This window comes from Spinacia oleracea, chromosome 6 (assembly GCF_020520425.1).
Source record: "Spinacia oleracea cultivar Varoflay chromosome 6, BTI_SOV_V1, whole genome shotgun sequence".
NCBI classification, from domain to species: Eukaryota; Viridiplantae; Streptophyta; class Magnoliopsida; order Caryophyllales; family Amaranthaceae; genus Spinacia; species Spinacia oleracea.
This window is the reverse complement of record NC_079492.1, coordinates 68,190,832-68,205,655: the sequence shown is the minus strand read 5'-3', so window position 1 is coordinate 68,205,655 and position 14,824 is coordinate 68,190,832. Positions and strand designations below refer to the sequence as shown.

Below are 14,824 nucleotides of genomic sequence, written 5' to 3'. Positions count from 1 at the left end.
GTAAATGCATCATTCATTATACATTTAGTTTGTTTTTTGTTTTATCATGATTGATTTTCATTTATCAAGTTATATATGTTTCAAAATTATTATGATGTTATATATGAATATGCATCCAAAGAATGGTAAGACGGATTTGCAACTTTATTAATATTATAAGAGGAGTTTCTTACTCCAATGGGCGAATAGTTCCGAAAGAAGTATATATATAATATTGATTTAATAGCATGTTATGAATCATGCAATAAGAAGAGTTCCTGAAGAACTTATACATGATGTTCTTACACATCTAGCCCTTTAAGTTTTACATATGAATGTCATAACATTGATCAAATATTATCTAAACTCTTGAAGAGTGTTTTTGAACTGTCGTCTCAACCAATAGTTTGAGTACTTGAGAATTATGAAATATACATATTAGTTTATTTACGGAAGAATTCTTGTACAAATATGAGTTGATTCAAAATTTTAAGATAAGAGTATGTAATGCCCTTACATTGAGTTTATTTTATGGTCTAGAAGAACCATAAATTACACTATACCCTTAGTTGGACAGTGATATTATTATTTATCATGTATTATCATGAAAGTATGACTAGATAAATTTTGATCAACATTGATGATTACTACTACTTATAACCTCCAGAAGAAGGTTTATATATGTCCAATATTTAAGGATACATTTTGAAATATTATGTACAAGAAAATATATTTATTTCAGGTATTATTGTCAAAAGTCTGGTGATATAAATACTCACCTAGTGCATACAAGTGAACGTTTGAAAATACAGGATATGTTTTTACATGTGGTGGTACTGCCATTTCTTGGCGTTCCATGAAGCAAACTATTGCAGCTACTTATTCTAACCATGCAGAAATTTTAGCTATCCACGAAGCTAGTCGTGAATGTGTATGGTTAAGGTCTGTAATTCAACATATACGAGAAGATTGTGGCATATCCACATGGAAAGAAGCTCCAACAGTTATGTATGAAGATAATGCAGCATGCGTTGCACAGCTTAAGGATGGATACATCAAAGAATGGTGATGTACAGGTTCTGCAGATTCGTTCAAGTGAAAATTTGGCAGACCTATTTACCAAGGCGCTTCCAACTGCTACTTTCAAGAAATTAGTTTACCAGATTGGATTGCGTCGTATCAAAGATCTCAAGTTATGTAATCATGAGGGGGAGTAGATGCGCGCTGCACTCTTTTTCCCTTAACCATGGTTTTTTTCCCACTGGATTTTCCTGGCAAGGTTTTTAATGAGGTAGCATCGTTCGCGCATTAGGAAATATTTTATTTTAAGAGAGAAATTTTATTTTTGTATAATGGACATCCAAGGGGGAGTGTTATGAAATATAATATGGATGCCCATTATACCCCCATTAGTATTTCCGGAATATTCTAGGGTTCAGTCAAACCCTAACTATTGTATCCTATATATACCCAGTATTATATGGAATAATAAACACAACCCTATTCTCTCTCTTATCTCTCCTGTTTATTCATAACACGTAAAATATTATTGAGGTTTTCTTAATGTATACTTTAAATACGTCAATTTGTTTTTAATTTTTTAGTTATTAATATTGATGGTGAAAATTATGCGTTGGCAAACATAAAAGTTAAAACGATAAAACTATTTTAAAATGAAGGAAGTATTGATCCTCATTGAGCTTAAATGGTGAATTGAATGTCCGGCATGTCATATTCAAGTACATTGTCACTTAGCTTATCATAATGTGTTAAATTGGTTTTACCCTTTCTTCTTTGAATCATTGAATAAACTTCTCAAATTATACGGAGGGCGTTTGATATGACTATGTGAGGAAAAAAAAATGTAAGAGAGATATAAAATAGAGAATTTTAGAATAGGATAAATAAAAGTTGCACAAATTCTTATTTACAATGGGTGTACAATAAATATTGTATATCGGAGTAAAAGTTAACTCAAAATGCTTAAAAGTTAAGCTTATATATGTAAAAGTTATGTATTTTTTAGTGATAATTTTTTTAATTTTAGTAAAACTTATTTCTTTAAAATGACAAATAATGTATAAAATTAATCATTTAACCTTTTAAAAAGTTTATCTGTCAACTTTTTTATTATTAATATAAAAGTTAATCAAAACTAGGTTAAAGTTACAAAAAATTGGGTAAAAGTTATCTTGGTGTACAATAAATTTATTGTACACCTAGTGCGCGCAAGACCTTTTGTAAAAGTTGTGATAATATAAACGGGATAAGCGGCAAAGTTACTAAAATAGCATTATGTATTTCCGGCTTAACATATGCGGAGTACTCCGTGAGTCCGTGTTACTCCCTATTTCGGAATACTCGCCGCACTTTCCTTATAAAAAGTCGTCTCTGAATACTTGACTCGTTTCTACCAATGGTATTTTCTAATTTTATATTATTTCTCTCATTTACCTAAAGTCTCACATATATTCCTAATATATCTAAAAAATTGAAGATCCCACACATTTCCCACTAACTAAATCAAAATTTACCCCACTGTTAACTTCCACCTAATTAAATAATAAGTCAATTAAATTGCCTTAAACTCTGTGACGGTCATACTGGGACGATTATTCCCTATCGAAGAGAGTAGTATCAAGAGTTTAAATTCCATATCCTAACACTTATAAAGTCTCATACTTTGGTTACTACACAATACTGAATTACCTGAATTATCCCCAATTTCCTTCATGTTTATATTTTTGTCTTTTCCTTAAGAATAGAGTACTTACGGTTATAACCTTTGCCTTATTAATGTTGTCACGATTGAAGATGCGACCTTGTGTTAATATAATTAGAGGTTTTTGTGATTCTTTATTGGTTTTCTAATGACGGGTTGTAAAATTTATGCCTTTCCTCATTAAATAGCTTCATTAATATAGAGGCACGTTGCTAATGTTGCCCGTGGAATGCTACAATAACAATTGTAGTGATTTTAATGTTGCTTGTGGAATGCTACAATATCAATGACACTAATGTTGTAAACATATTTATGATTTCGTATTATCAATTACATGCAAATAGAACTTTAGCATTGCTAATCTAGGATTAACGTAAACTTGTAAATGACATATATTCTTTTACGTAACACTTATGCAAAATAAGTTTGTATACCTTGGGGGATCGTGCGCGTTAGCGCACGGTCCAACAACTAGTTAGTATCAAAACTTTGACTGTATTCATAAAACTCGTATAAACAAGGTTCTCATGGGAATGAATAAATGTTTGCAATGAAAATTAGATCTTACATTTTAAAACAATCATATTAAAAATTGTTAGAGTTATGGTATATCTAGGGTTCTAGTATGTTCTTTTTTTTTTTTTTTGAGGGAAAACGGACGGTACCGCTAGTTTACTTTATTAATTAAACAAAAATCGGAAGCAATTAAATCATCTAAGATACTTGGACAATCCCTTATCCACACTCTTGTGTTGAAATCGGGTGGGCTTAGGTGAGCCATAGTATGTGCCGCTGAATTGACCTCTCTAAAAACATGAGTGAACTTGGCACTATCAAAACTACTTGCTAAAGTTTTGATTTCTCGAGCGATAATTCCCAGCTGCAATCCATCTCTGTGAGCACCATTGATCAGATCCACAACTGTCTTGTTGTCGCACTCCACCACCACTTCTCTCAGCATTGCCTAGTATGTTTAGGAAACTAGAATTGTGTTAGTTTAAGAATTTAATAGAGTACTAAACCTATTATAATTGTGTTATGGTCTCCAATATAAACCAATGATGTAACCAAGTTATGATTAATCTGTTAAGTTATAATATCTCATATCAATAATATTATCTATAGTTTAACAAAAGTTATAGATTAATAAGCGAATGCTCTTTTTTTTCTTCTTGTACATTGCTTAATTAAACCGAAACATTGATCGTAAACTTTCACAGTCAATAATAAAGTTCACTTTACAAGACGACGGTCAATAATAGAGTTTACTTTACAAGATCACGGTCATTGGAGATCACTTTACAAGATCACAGTCAATACCAGAGTTCACTTTACAAGATCACGATCAATAATAAAGATCACTTTACAAGATCACGGTCAATACTAGAGTTTACTTTACAAGATTTATGATACATATGACCAAATATCAAGCTATTTATTGATATATGTTACACATTTTATGAAGCCATTTCCAGCCTTTTTGAAATTGCAAATGGAAAATGGGCAAGAAGCCAAGAAGCTGTAGCACTAAAACTCGAGAATCAGCCAGACCATAGAAAAACTTGGCAATAAAACTACATTTGATGATCAAGGGCACAGATCATCTCGGTTGTTCAAGTGTTCATCATTTTCCGGACAATCTCTTGCACAAAGCTATTTCTCGATATATCAAACACAAAACTCAAGAATGCCATTAGGAAAGAAACCTTGCAGAAGCCATAAAACACAAAGTGATAAATCTCATCTTGTAATATCTGAGTTTTATCATGCATACGATGGTTCTATCCACCGTTTGCGTCACTTCTGGAGTTCCTTAGCCTGCATGCTGTCAAAATGTGTGCAAACTATATTAACTACAGAAACTTCATCATTCTATTGAAGTATTCACCCACCTACAGAAACTAAGATCGATATAAACACAACCAGAACAACATGCATACATGTTGAATGTACAAAATTACACTATGTTTTCGACAATATGTAAAAGAAACTTAAAAGTGCGAATATCACAAAAATAGATATGACGTTACCTATATCAGGTAATTTACTGACTTGATGGAAATGGAACAGATACAGTTCCACTATAGATCTTTCGTTTTCTTTTCCTCATGCCGGGGAGGTGATTTCCCCTTTCTTTCTCTCTTAGATCTTTCACAAAGTTGTACGTTCTCTATTCTACCCTAACAAGGGTATACTGATTTTTATAGGTGGGTGAATGGAGAAATAAGGGACCAGAGACTCTTTATACAGAGTTAGAGGACTAGAGTTAAGCCTTTGTTTTTCATCTAATTAATTATTTTTGTTATTGATTTTTCAAAAAAAATCTTGATATTCCTATATACTTAAGGAAAATAATCATACCATTATGGAAGAGTATCTCCTCTGATGTGGTAATCAAAGATATGAAAAAACCATTAGTCCATTGGGTTATTCAACCTTAAAAAAGTTTCAATTTTTTTTGTAAGGGCATAGCCATAAATGGAGATGCAAAATAAACCAGCTATAACCATTAAACTATTACTACCTCCGTTTCAAAATGATCTTTACACTTTCCGTTTTAGTCCGTTTCATAATGTACATAAAAGTTTATTCTATTTTTGTACATAAAAGTTTACTACCTTACCCTTCTTACCCTACAATATTTACAATTTTTCACTCACTTTCTATTACTTTATTCATTTTTTTTCTTACACCCACCTACATTTTTACACATTTCTCTTGCTTTATCCATATTTTAATATATTCAACCAAGTTTTCTACTCTTATCACTGTGCAAATAGTAACCGTAAAGATCTTTATGAAACGGAGGTAGTAGTAAAGAAGGGTTGCACTAACAATGAGAGACGAAGTCACGAAGTCTAGCAGAACGGATGGTTAATTCGCCTCAGGGTCCACGTTAAGGTCCTCTATGTTGCATTTTAAATCTTAACCATAAAAATCTCATTTGATATATCTTAATCTAAACACAAACTAAGGTGCATGGTATCGAATTTCTCTTGTTTTCTCCGGTAAAAGAGAACTACTTGAGCTACCAACCCTTAACACTTGAAGCAAATAAAACAGATTTGGAAAACAACAGATATTTGGTTTATGACCTTAGGACCATGAACAACCCAACAAAAACACCAAGAGATGTGATTACATGCTGACAACATAAGTTCGTCCATCTACTATTATCATTCAACTTATCCACCAAGACTCTGCCGTAGCTAATCAACACCATAATGGCTCCATGTTCTCAACACATAATTGCTTTCCCTGATAGTTACGTTGCTTCGTAGATTACATTCTCTCAGGTTTCGGGGAAAAGTAACACTAGGTTCGAGCACTCATCTTCCACCATAACTAACTTACAGAGCCCTGTGTGTTGTATGGTACAAATAACTCATAAATTGATTAAGTATGATTCTAATTCACCTAACATGGAGGTTGTTTTTTCGGATATCAGATATGTGTGGCAACACACATATCAGCTAAAAGACAAATAGCTAAAAGACAAAAAAGGAAGTACCATTTATGTTAAAAAAGTACCATTCTGTAAAAAAAAGTACCATTCAGTTAAAAAAAGTACCATTTTTGTTTAAAAAAGTACCATCCGTTCATGCAATGAATTTCCTTAATAAGAAAGGATGCTTATAAGAAAGCAAGAATCGTAAAACTGGAAACTATACAAACGTTACTGATCCATCTAGAACTCTATTCACATTGACCATAACAGAATAATGGGTTCATCTCATTGAAAATACTAAAGAACCTGATTTTAACGATTTTATGCGTTTGATATGAAATATAGGACATTTTCTCAATTTTTACATATACTTGATTATTACTTAAACTTAGTGAAATTCGAATTGAGGTAGCATTGAATATGTACAATAGGTTATAAAATGATACTAATGTTGTATAGGTATTACCAAATTTGTATTGATAAGCAAACAATTACATGTATATTTTGGATAAATATACTCACTAAATACTTCCTCTGTTTCGCAATAGATGCATCATTTTTTTTTCACGTATCCCAACATGCTTCTTTGAACATTAATATCTCTAATTGCGTGTAAGTAAAAATAATAAAAACTTGATACTTGGAATCCTCACATTGATACGAATGTAACAAGATCTCACTTGACTATGTTCGTTTTTACATATTGTGAAAGAATAATTGTAAAAATTAGTTAATGAATAGTGTTCAAAAGAGAAACGATGCATCTATTGCGGAACGGAGGAAGTAGGATTGAAGGAAATAATAAATCATAAGGTGCATGTAAATTTGAACCCTCAGTCTTGAAATATTTTTCTTATTTTCTGACATAGATCTTCAATCTTGAATGAGCAGTATGCTAAAGTAAATTAAGAACATGAATGAAACAGATTGATATTAGTTCACTAGGGAGAAAGATGAATACAGAATTATACCTCCATGAGAATTTCCATAGTGATTAATGAATGGTGATAACATCAGTAATGTCTGCTGAAAGTGGTTGAAAAGTTACTGATGACAAGCTAGCTTCTAGAATTACGCTCTGCAACAGTTAACAGGACAAAGATATCACTCATATCAGTTACACATATATACAAGTTTAATGGACTAGAAGAATTGAATAGCTTTAACCTACTCTATCTTGTTGAGATCATATTTTGCAAAGCAGTTATTAGGCTGGTGTCGCCACTAATTTATACTTCCTTTGTTCCAACTTCCAAGTACTTGCAAGTTACAATGTGTCAGGATGAAGGAGGTCACATGATGAGGGGAGAGAGATAGACAGAAATAAGGTAATTTGCAATAAAAACCTCCTTAAAAGGAAGTGTTGTAATTATCATTTAACAGAGAAAATTAGGAAGTAATGAAAACAAGTTCAATAGCTCAATGCAAAAATTACTTGATGTTTGCAATATATTATTGTTTCACATGGCAGTTCATAATTAGTTTGTTAGATTGGAGTTAGTTAAAGCAGAAAAGAGGGATCCTCTATAAAAGTGGAGATTAGAGAGAAGGATATCATGATGAAAGTTATTGAGTCTTCAATTAGAAGAGAATCAAGCGGCAAGCCTATGGAAAGCTAGCTTGAATATTCTTTTTAATATCTGCAATTTTCAAATCATCAATAATAATCAGCCTCCTTTAATATGTCACAAATTACCTTCATTACATTCGATAATTCGATCTCTTCGAAGTTCCAACAACGACACAACATCAACAAACTTTAGCAAATCACTGTGTAGCATGACACAAACAGGATTTACATTGACTAAAACTCCAACATAAGTGACTATGGGCATAACTAGAAAGAGGTCAGGTCAATAGAAGCAATAGCCTCCACCAATCCACCATATTTTCATGTCGACTATTTGGTTTCCTCAAGAATTTCTGGAACCTAATATTTTGTAAAGTTGGTTAATAATTGAAGATGAGCAAGAGAGGAAGTGGCAAGGTAGGAGGAGGACAAGTCATTGTTCAAGGGTGGGAACAATCAGGAGACTTATTTGCAGTCATTAAAAACCAGCAGATTATAATTTAGTAATTACATAACTTGCTTCAGTTTGTTATACGGAGTGCAACAGAAGCTACTCATTATTCCTTTTAGATCTTTTAATTTTCTATGCTTCAATGCAAACAACAACATACTCTTGAAGCATTTAATTCTTTTTCCACTAGTGGTGCATTTATAATTAACTGAGATCAATAATAAATAAGAAAACGACGTGTGATGTTAAGGATATAATACTCATGTGAGAGCATTGGACTAATTATCCCATATTGGAGAAATAAAGAGAGATTGACTAACATATAAGATTGGTGGACTACTCCACCTATTACCAATTGGTTTTACGATGGAAATCCGTCAAACTTATATGTGGTCAAATCTCTTTTCACGTACTCTACATATGAGTCATATGACACATCAACTTGTCATGTAACAATATAAAATGTTAATAAATTTGTCGCAACGTCTATTTTAAAATAGCAACTATTATAATTTTTACGAATAGATCATTAAAATTATTAATGGTTAAAGGTGTGTGTTGACAACTTGCCAAATGTGTCGAGTCAAAGTGGAACAAATAAAAAAACCATAGGTAGTACTATTAAATTTCACATTAAGACTTAAAAATGATTGTTTTAGAAATGTTAACAATGTAGGGTTAGTCAATATTAATAATCAATAAATATTTGCATTGAAGATTAGATCTAAATTAACTCATGCACATTTTCTAAATAATTGTGTTGAAAATTAATGATTTAAATAATGCCCAAGTTTTTATTATTTAATTAAGGAGACGGGGCATATCTCGAGTGTTACCTAGTTTTGTAATATGCGTAGTACTCTCTCCGTATTTTAAAAAGAGATACACTTTGACCGGCACGTGGTTTTAGTAGAGTGAGTTGAATTTATTAAAATAAGATGGAAGTGGAGTAATGGGTAAATTATTTTATTATAGTAAAAGGATGATATGAGTAAGTGTGAAGACCACGAGAAAGAGAGAATATTAATATATTGGAAGTGGGGACCAAAACATGTCAAAAAAGAAAATGTGTATCTCTTTTTAAAATACGGCCGTTTAAGGAAAGTGTATCTCTTTTTAAAATACGGAGGGAGTACATAATATTGCCTCCGTCCCTAAAAGATCGCCCCAATTTCCTTTTTGGTCCGACTCTTTGAGTTTACCCCATACCATTTATAGGATGTGATCCTCATATGTTTCCTCTCACATTCTATTGTTTATATTAGCAAAATACAAAACTATCAACCCACTTGCTTTTCTTTTGCCTTCTTTCTTAAAAAAGTGAAAAATGTTGTTTGGGCAATCCTTTAGAAACGGAGGGAGTAAGATAAAACTCCAGCTTGAGATAGCAAAAGAACATCCCATCTCAGAGCACAAAATAAATACAAGAGTCTAAAACCAATGATAACATTGATCATATTATTTCGAAATCAGTAATAAAGCTTACTTAACTTGATTCAAGGTACATATGACAAATTACAAAGCTATTCATCAATATATCATATACAAGTATGCAACACATTTTATACAGCCATTTCCAAACATTTCCTAAATTGTTAAAAACAGTAGGGGCAAGGCGACCAAGAAGCTTGAGATTACATAAAAGTGACCAATCACATCTTGGTGAGAGCTTAATTCCATCCGAGATTACCAATGAAGGTAGATTTTGCAAGAGTTAACGACAATCACTTTTAGCCCTTATTATATCGTAACGTCGAAATACTTTTTAGAGTACTCATTATTTAACAGATTGAGGAATGATAGATATTAGCACCAATAAAACTTAGTCCACGGAAAACTTTTGCCTAGGAGTTTAAGCCATACAACCATTTTATGCAATTCATAGTGTGAATGAAGAGAGGAGGCGTGTGGTAATGCTAGCACAAAGAAGAAAAAATTAGGGTTTGTATCTTCAAGCACATATGAAGTGGCTCAAGAAGATGACACATAGGGATCAAAGAAGAGAAGTAGATCAATGTGTACTGTCACATAAATGATAGTGACAATGGCACATAACTTCCACCAAATTTTAAAAAGTTCCTTTGCTTGTTAGTTTGGTAACAAAATAATTGAAGATAACGTGCCTCCCAAACTAACAAACTTGAACTTTTCAAGTCATTGATCTCCCCCCTTAATTTCAGGTAATTTACTGACTTGATGGAAATGGATCGGTTTCATTGCCATTACAAAGCTTTTGTTTTCTCTTCCTCATTGAGCGAAGGTGATTTCCCCCTTCTTACTCTCTCTTAAATCCCAGAAAATATTTTCTCTATTGATGAGAGTATGTTATAATAAGTTTTGTTGGAGAGTGAATGCAGAATAAGGGACCAGAGACTCTTTATATAGAGTGAGAGAACTAGGGTTAGGCCCTTTTTTTTTATCCAAATCATTTTTTAATATTATTTGTTTTAAAATGATCTTGGTGTTCCCACATATGAAAGGAAATAAATCATACCTTGATATGCCCGTAAATGAGATAATATCTCCCCTGATATGGTATATAAAGGAAAAGAATTACTATAGCTCAGCCTTTTGAAACTTTATTAGGACGTTCTTCTGTTCAATTTTTTTAGGGTTGTTTTGACCCACTATGTTGAAGGTATGCTTTTTTACTTTTCAATGATAAAGATGTGTATTATACCTGAGTCTTAAGCATATCCTTTGTCTCTATTTATTTGAGCCATTTATCTTTTTGTCCCGTCATACCTTTATTGAGTATACTATTTCTCTCCAATTGTTCATTTGTGCTCGAGTTAGTAGTAAAAAGACACTGATGGAATATCAATTAGTGGAATCTATAATGAGGATGCTTAAAAAAGCTCAAAATCAGTAAAAGGGACTTCAAATTGGGATACTGAATGTCCTATCTTTAACCATTAACCAACGAGGTTTGACATGAAAATGAGAGATGAAAGATAATGGCTGGGGTTAGATCATCTCCATGTTACTATATATTATTTTCTAATGATTTGCTCACATGGAAGAATATCTCCCCTGGTTATTAATAACTCGGAATGAACACCATATTCCACCAGGATATATTTGTGTGTCAAACCTTACTCTCAAGCACCTCGTCCTTCTCATTCCACCCCATTACAGAAAAATACAAGCTCAAAAACCAATTAAAGGGACTTGAAATTGGTTTGACAAAACAAGGACCAATACTAACAATTAGACATGAAAGCTAGGGCAGCGAATGGGATTAGAAACCCTACGTGTAGGCTAAGGGTTGAACTCTAGTTATTAAATCTCACATTTACTCTTAATTTGAACTAAAGAGGTGCATGAAATGACACACACACCCCCAAAATTAATTTGATTGAAGTTATTAGTATTGATAAAGAACCTGCAAAATGAGCCATACATCCAACAACCTTCAAATTATTAATCTAACACATTTCTCGTCCCTTCAAACAAAAGTGAGAACCACTTTCAAGGGTGTTAGGCTGTTAATAATACAACCATACAAGCTTCCATAACCCTACTTACTGTGGTGGTTGCAGATGACTCTCACCAGATAGTGTAGTGCCATCAGAATATTAAAGAGTTATTCACTAGGATAAATGCTAAGCTTCTGCATGGGTGGTATGATTAAAAGCAAGACTTACTAGGATTACAAATTGAGGGGTTGCTGCACACATCTTCTGCTGAAGTTGATAAGCTACCCATTCCCTGCTAATAAATCAGATACATTCATCATTAGACTGAATAACATAAATGCGTCAAGGAAAGTGCATTGTATAGTTACAAGATCTAAATTGATAAGCTATTTATTAATTGCAATGTTACTCATTTGACTCAAAAATGAACCAACCAGTTGCATTTCATATCACGCAGTCTAACAGGAAATAACACTATTAATGCATTTCTCTGGATTCTAGTTAAGGACAAAAAGCCGGATGCTAAATTTCAGCTTGATGCACACACGTGCTTAAAGCTTAGTCTTTACAGAGTTGTTAGTCTTAAAAGATTGATTTTCCTTATTTAGGCTTGTCATTACTTGTTAACATCAATAAAATATGTGATCTTGGCTTATCCAAATCGCCTTTTAGAGATACAACAGTCATCAAAACCCTATAGAAAATGATACCAAAAATCTACTACGCTGTTTTTACTAGCTCTAGTAGCAGTATCTGATTAACTTTTTGCATGATAAGAATCCTAATGACATGTAAATGCCTCGCATAAATTTTAAACCCCCACCCTCCTAGAGAAAAAATATATTACCCAAAGGAATGTACCATACTATACACATGCCAACCACCAAAACCTCTTATATATCATGAGAAGTCATTTGATGTACTGCAATCAATCCATGACTTTATACAACCACAAACACGTACCAATACATCCATATGAGATAACACCACAACTTGTGTTTCACCCGGGGTAATTTGAAAATGATCATTGATGACACTCCAGAAAGCAATATGAAAAAAGGTGGAAAAAAAGAGAGTAGGTTTTTAATCAAACTCTTCACCGGAAGAATGGTTTATTCCAAGCCTGGTCAGAGTCCACATTTCATACTTAACAATGGCATCTTTTTTATTTTAGAAAATGGAAATTTGTTGGTCGAGATCAAACACAGCAGATAGTTATTACACCATTCATATACTACGTAAGTCACTAATTATGTGTCAAGAAATTCAGATAATTTGGGCTACCTCCACATTTTAAGTATGATGCCTAACTTAACTAGCCACAAACTCACAGATAATGTTTAAATCTTAAACAAACTAAAAGAAAATTTTAGCTTCAATCAATGTGTTAATGTTTTACATCACATCAAAATAAACTTAAACTATGTAATCATCCTCCTACCACTGCAGTCGCCAAGTTCGCAACCCATTAAAGGATCAAAACCATCTATAAACATCAGACAACTAACTAACAAAGAAACTCAATGCACAGATGATTGCGAGATGGCACCCCACCCCCGCTCAAAGAAAAGATACAAAAACAATACTTCGTATTAAACTTCATAGAAACTACAAGCACCGCTTAATATTGGAAGCTACTTTTTCATTGGGAGGCATTTTTCCTTAAACTTCAGTAATAGCTCATCAAGACATCGACAAACAAAAATATACATAACTGATTAACAAACCCTTTCCTAGAATTTAAACATGATTGTTTCCCTTAATCCTACGATACAGATTCCGCCAAAAAAAAGAAAAAAAAAACATTTTCATCAAAGACATACAAAAGGGTAAACACATGTCAATTAACCAACAATTCTAGCAAAGTACCTGAATTTCCAAAAGCTAATTAAGTACAGATTTATATCAAATTGTGCTGGACACGCACTGTAACTTATTAGTATCACTCATCTTTCCAAATTATGCAATAATTAAATGATTCGGAGGGTTGATTTCTCAGAAATACAATTTATTTCATATAATTATAACTCAAAATTCACAGATTTTAGTTGTATAGGATAACTCAATTTTAACCCTAAAAATTCCTGCTTTTGATACACCCTTGATTTGACCGCTTGAACCCATCAGTATGATCCATTAAATTTCCTCAATTCATAAAAAATGCTATAATTAGGCGTAAAATTCAAATCTTGAATACCCCAAACCTTAACAAGTTCGGAAACAAAATATGATAAACTAAATACAGAAAAAGTGAAAAGATGCAGGACATTGCTACCTTGAATTCGTAAGGGATGATTTAATCGACACATTGGTGCCATTTTTCTGCTTCATCTTGGCTTTGATTGTGAGCTGAATGTGTGTCGTGGAGCGCGAATGTCGCGAGCTAGCACAAGGACTCAAGGAGCTCATGGGGCCATCGGGTTGTCAAAGCATCGTTTAGCATCGTTTCTAAATAGTTGCATCGTTTTGATTTTTGGCACTATTCACATATTTTGATTTGAACTTAATTTTCTACTCATAAATAAAAACAAATATTAGTATGTAAAATGTTATTGAGTTCTATAAAAAAAAAAAAATTGTTATTGAATTTGTCTTAATGTATACTTTAAATACGTCAACTTTTTTTAATTTTCTACTAGTACATACTGTATTGGCAAACATGAAAGTCAAAACGATACAACTATTTTGAAACAATGACACAAAGGAAGTATTGATTTCAGTTAAGCTCTTAACTGGTGAATTGAATGTCCGACATGTCTTATTCAAGTCCATTGTCACTTAGCTTATCACGATGTGTTAAGCTGGTCTTACTCGATCTTTCTTCTCTGAATGAACTTCTCAAAATTTGTCAAGGGCTTTTGATATGATTATGTGAGGAAAAAAAATGTAAGAGAGATATGAAGTAGAGAATTTGAGAATAGGATAAAGAAAAGTTGTGAGAATATAAACGGGATAGCGGCAAAGTTACTAAAATAGCATTATGTATTTCCGGCTTAACATATACGGAGTACTCCGTGATTCTGTGCTACTCCCTATCCCGGAATACTCGCCGCACTTTCCTTATAAAAAGTCATCCCGGAATACTTGGCCCGTTTCTATCAATGGCATTTCTAATTTTATATTGTTTCTCTCACTTACCTAAGGTCTCACATATATTCCTAATATATCTAAAAACCGAAGATTCCACGCATTTCCCACTAATTAAATTAAAATTTTACACCACTGTCAACTTCCA

General features: G+C 32.7%; 1 long non-coding RNA gene across 1 annotated transcript; it reads right to left on the bottom strand.

The window, feature by feature from the left end:
* Window positions 1–3,901: 3,901 nt before the first annotated feature.
* LOC110775410 (uncharacterized) lies at window positions 3,902–14,049 on the bottom strand. The gene is made up of 4 exons (XR_002529752.2): window positions 13,865–14,049; window positions 11,818–11,881; window positions 7,121–7,227; window positions 3,902–4,526 (listed from the first exon to the last, which is right to left on the bottom strand). It is a non-coding gene; the product is annotated as an uncharacterized lncRNA (long non-coding RNA).
* Window positions 14,050–14,824: the final 775 nt, after the last annotated feature.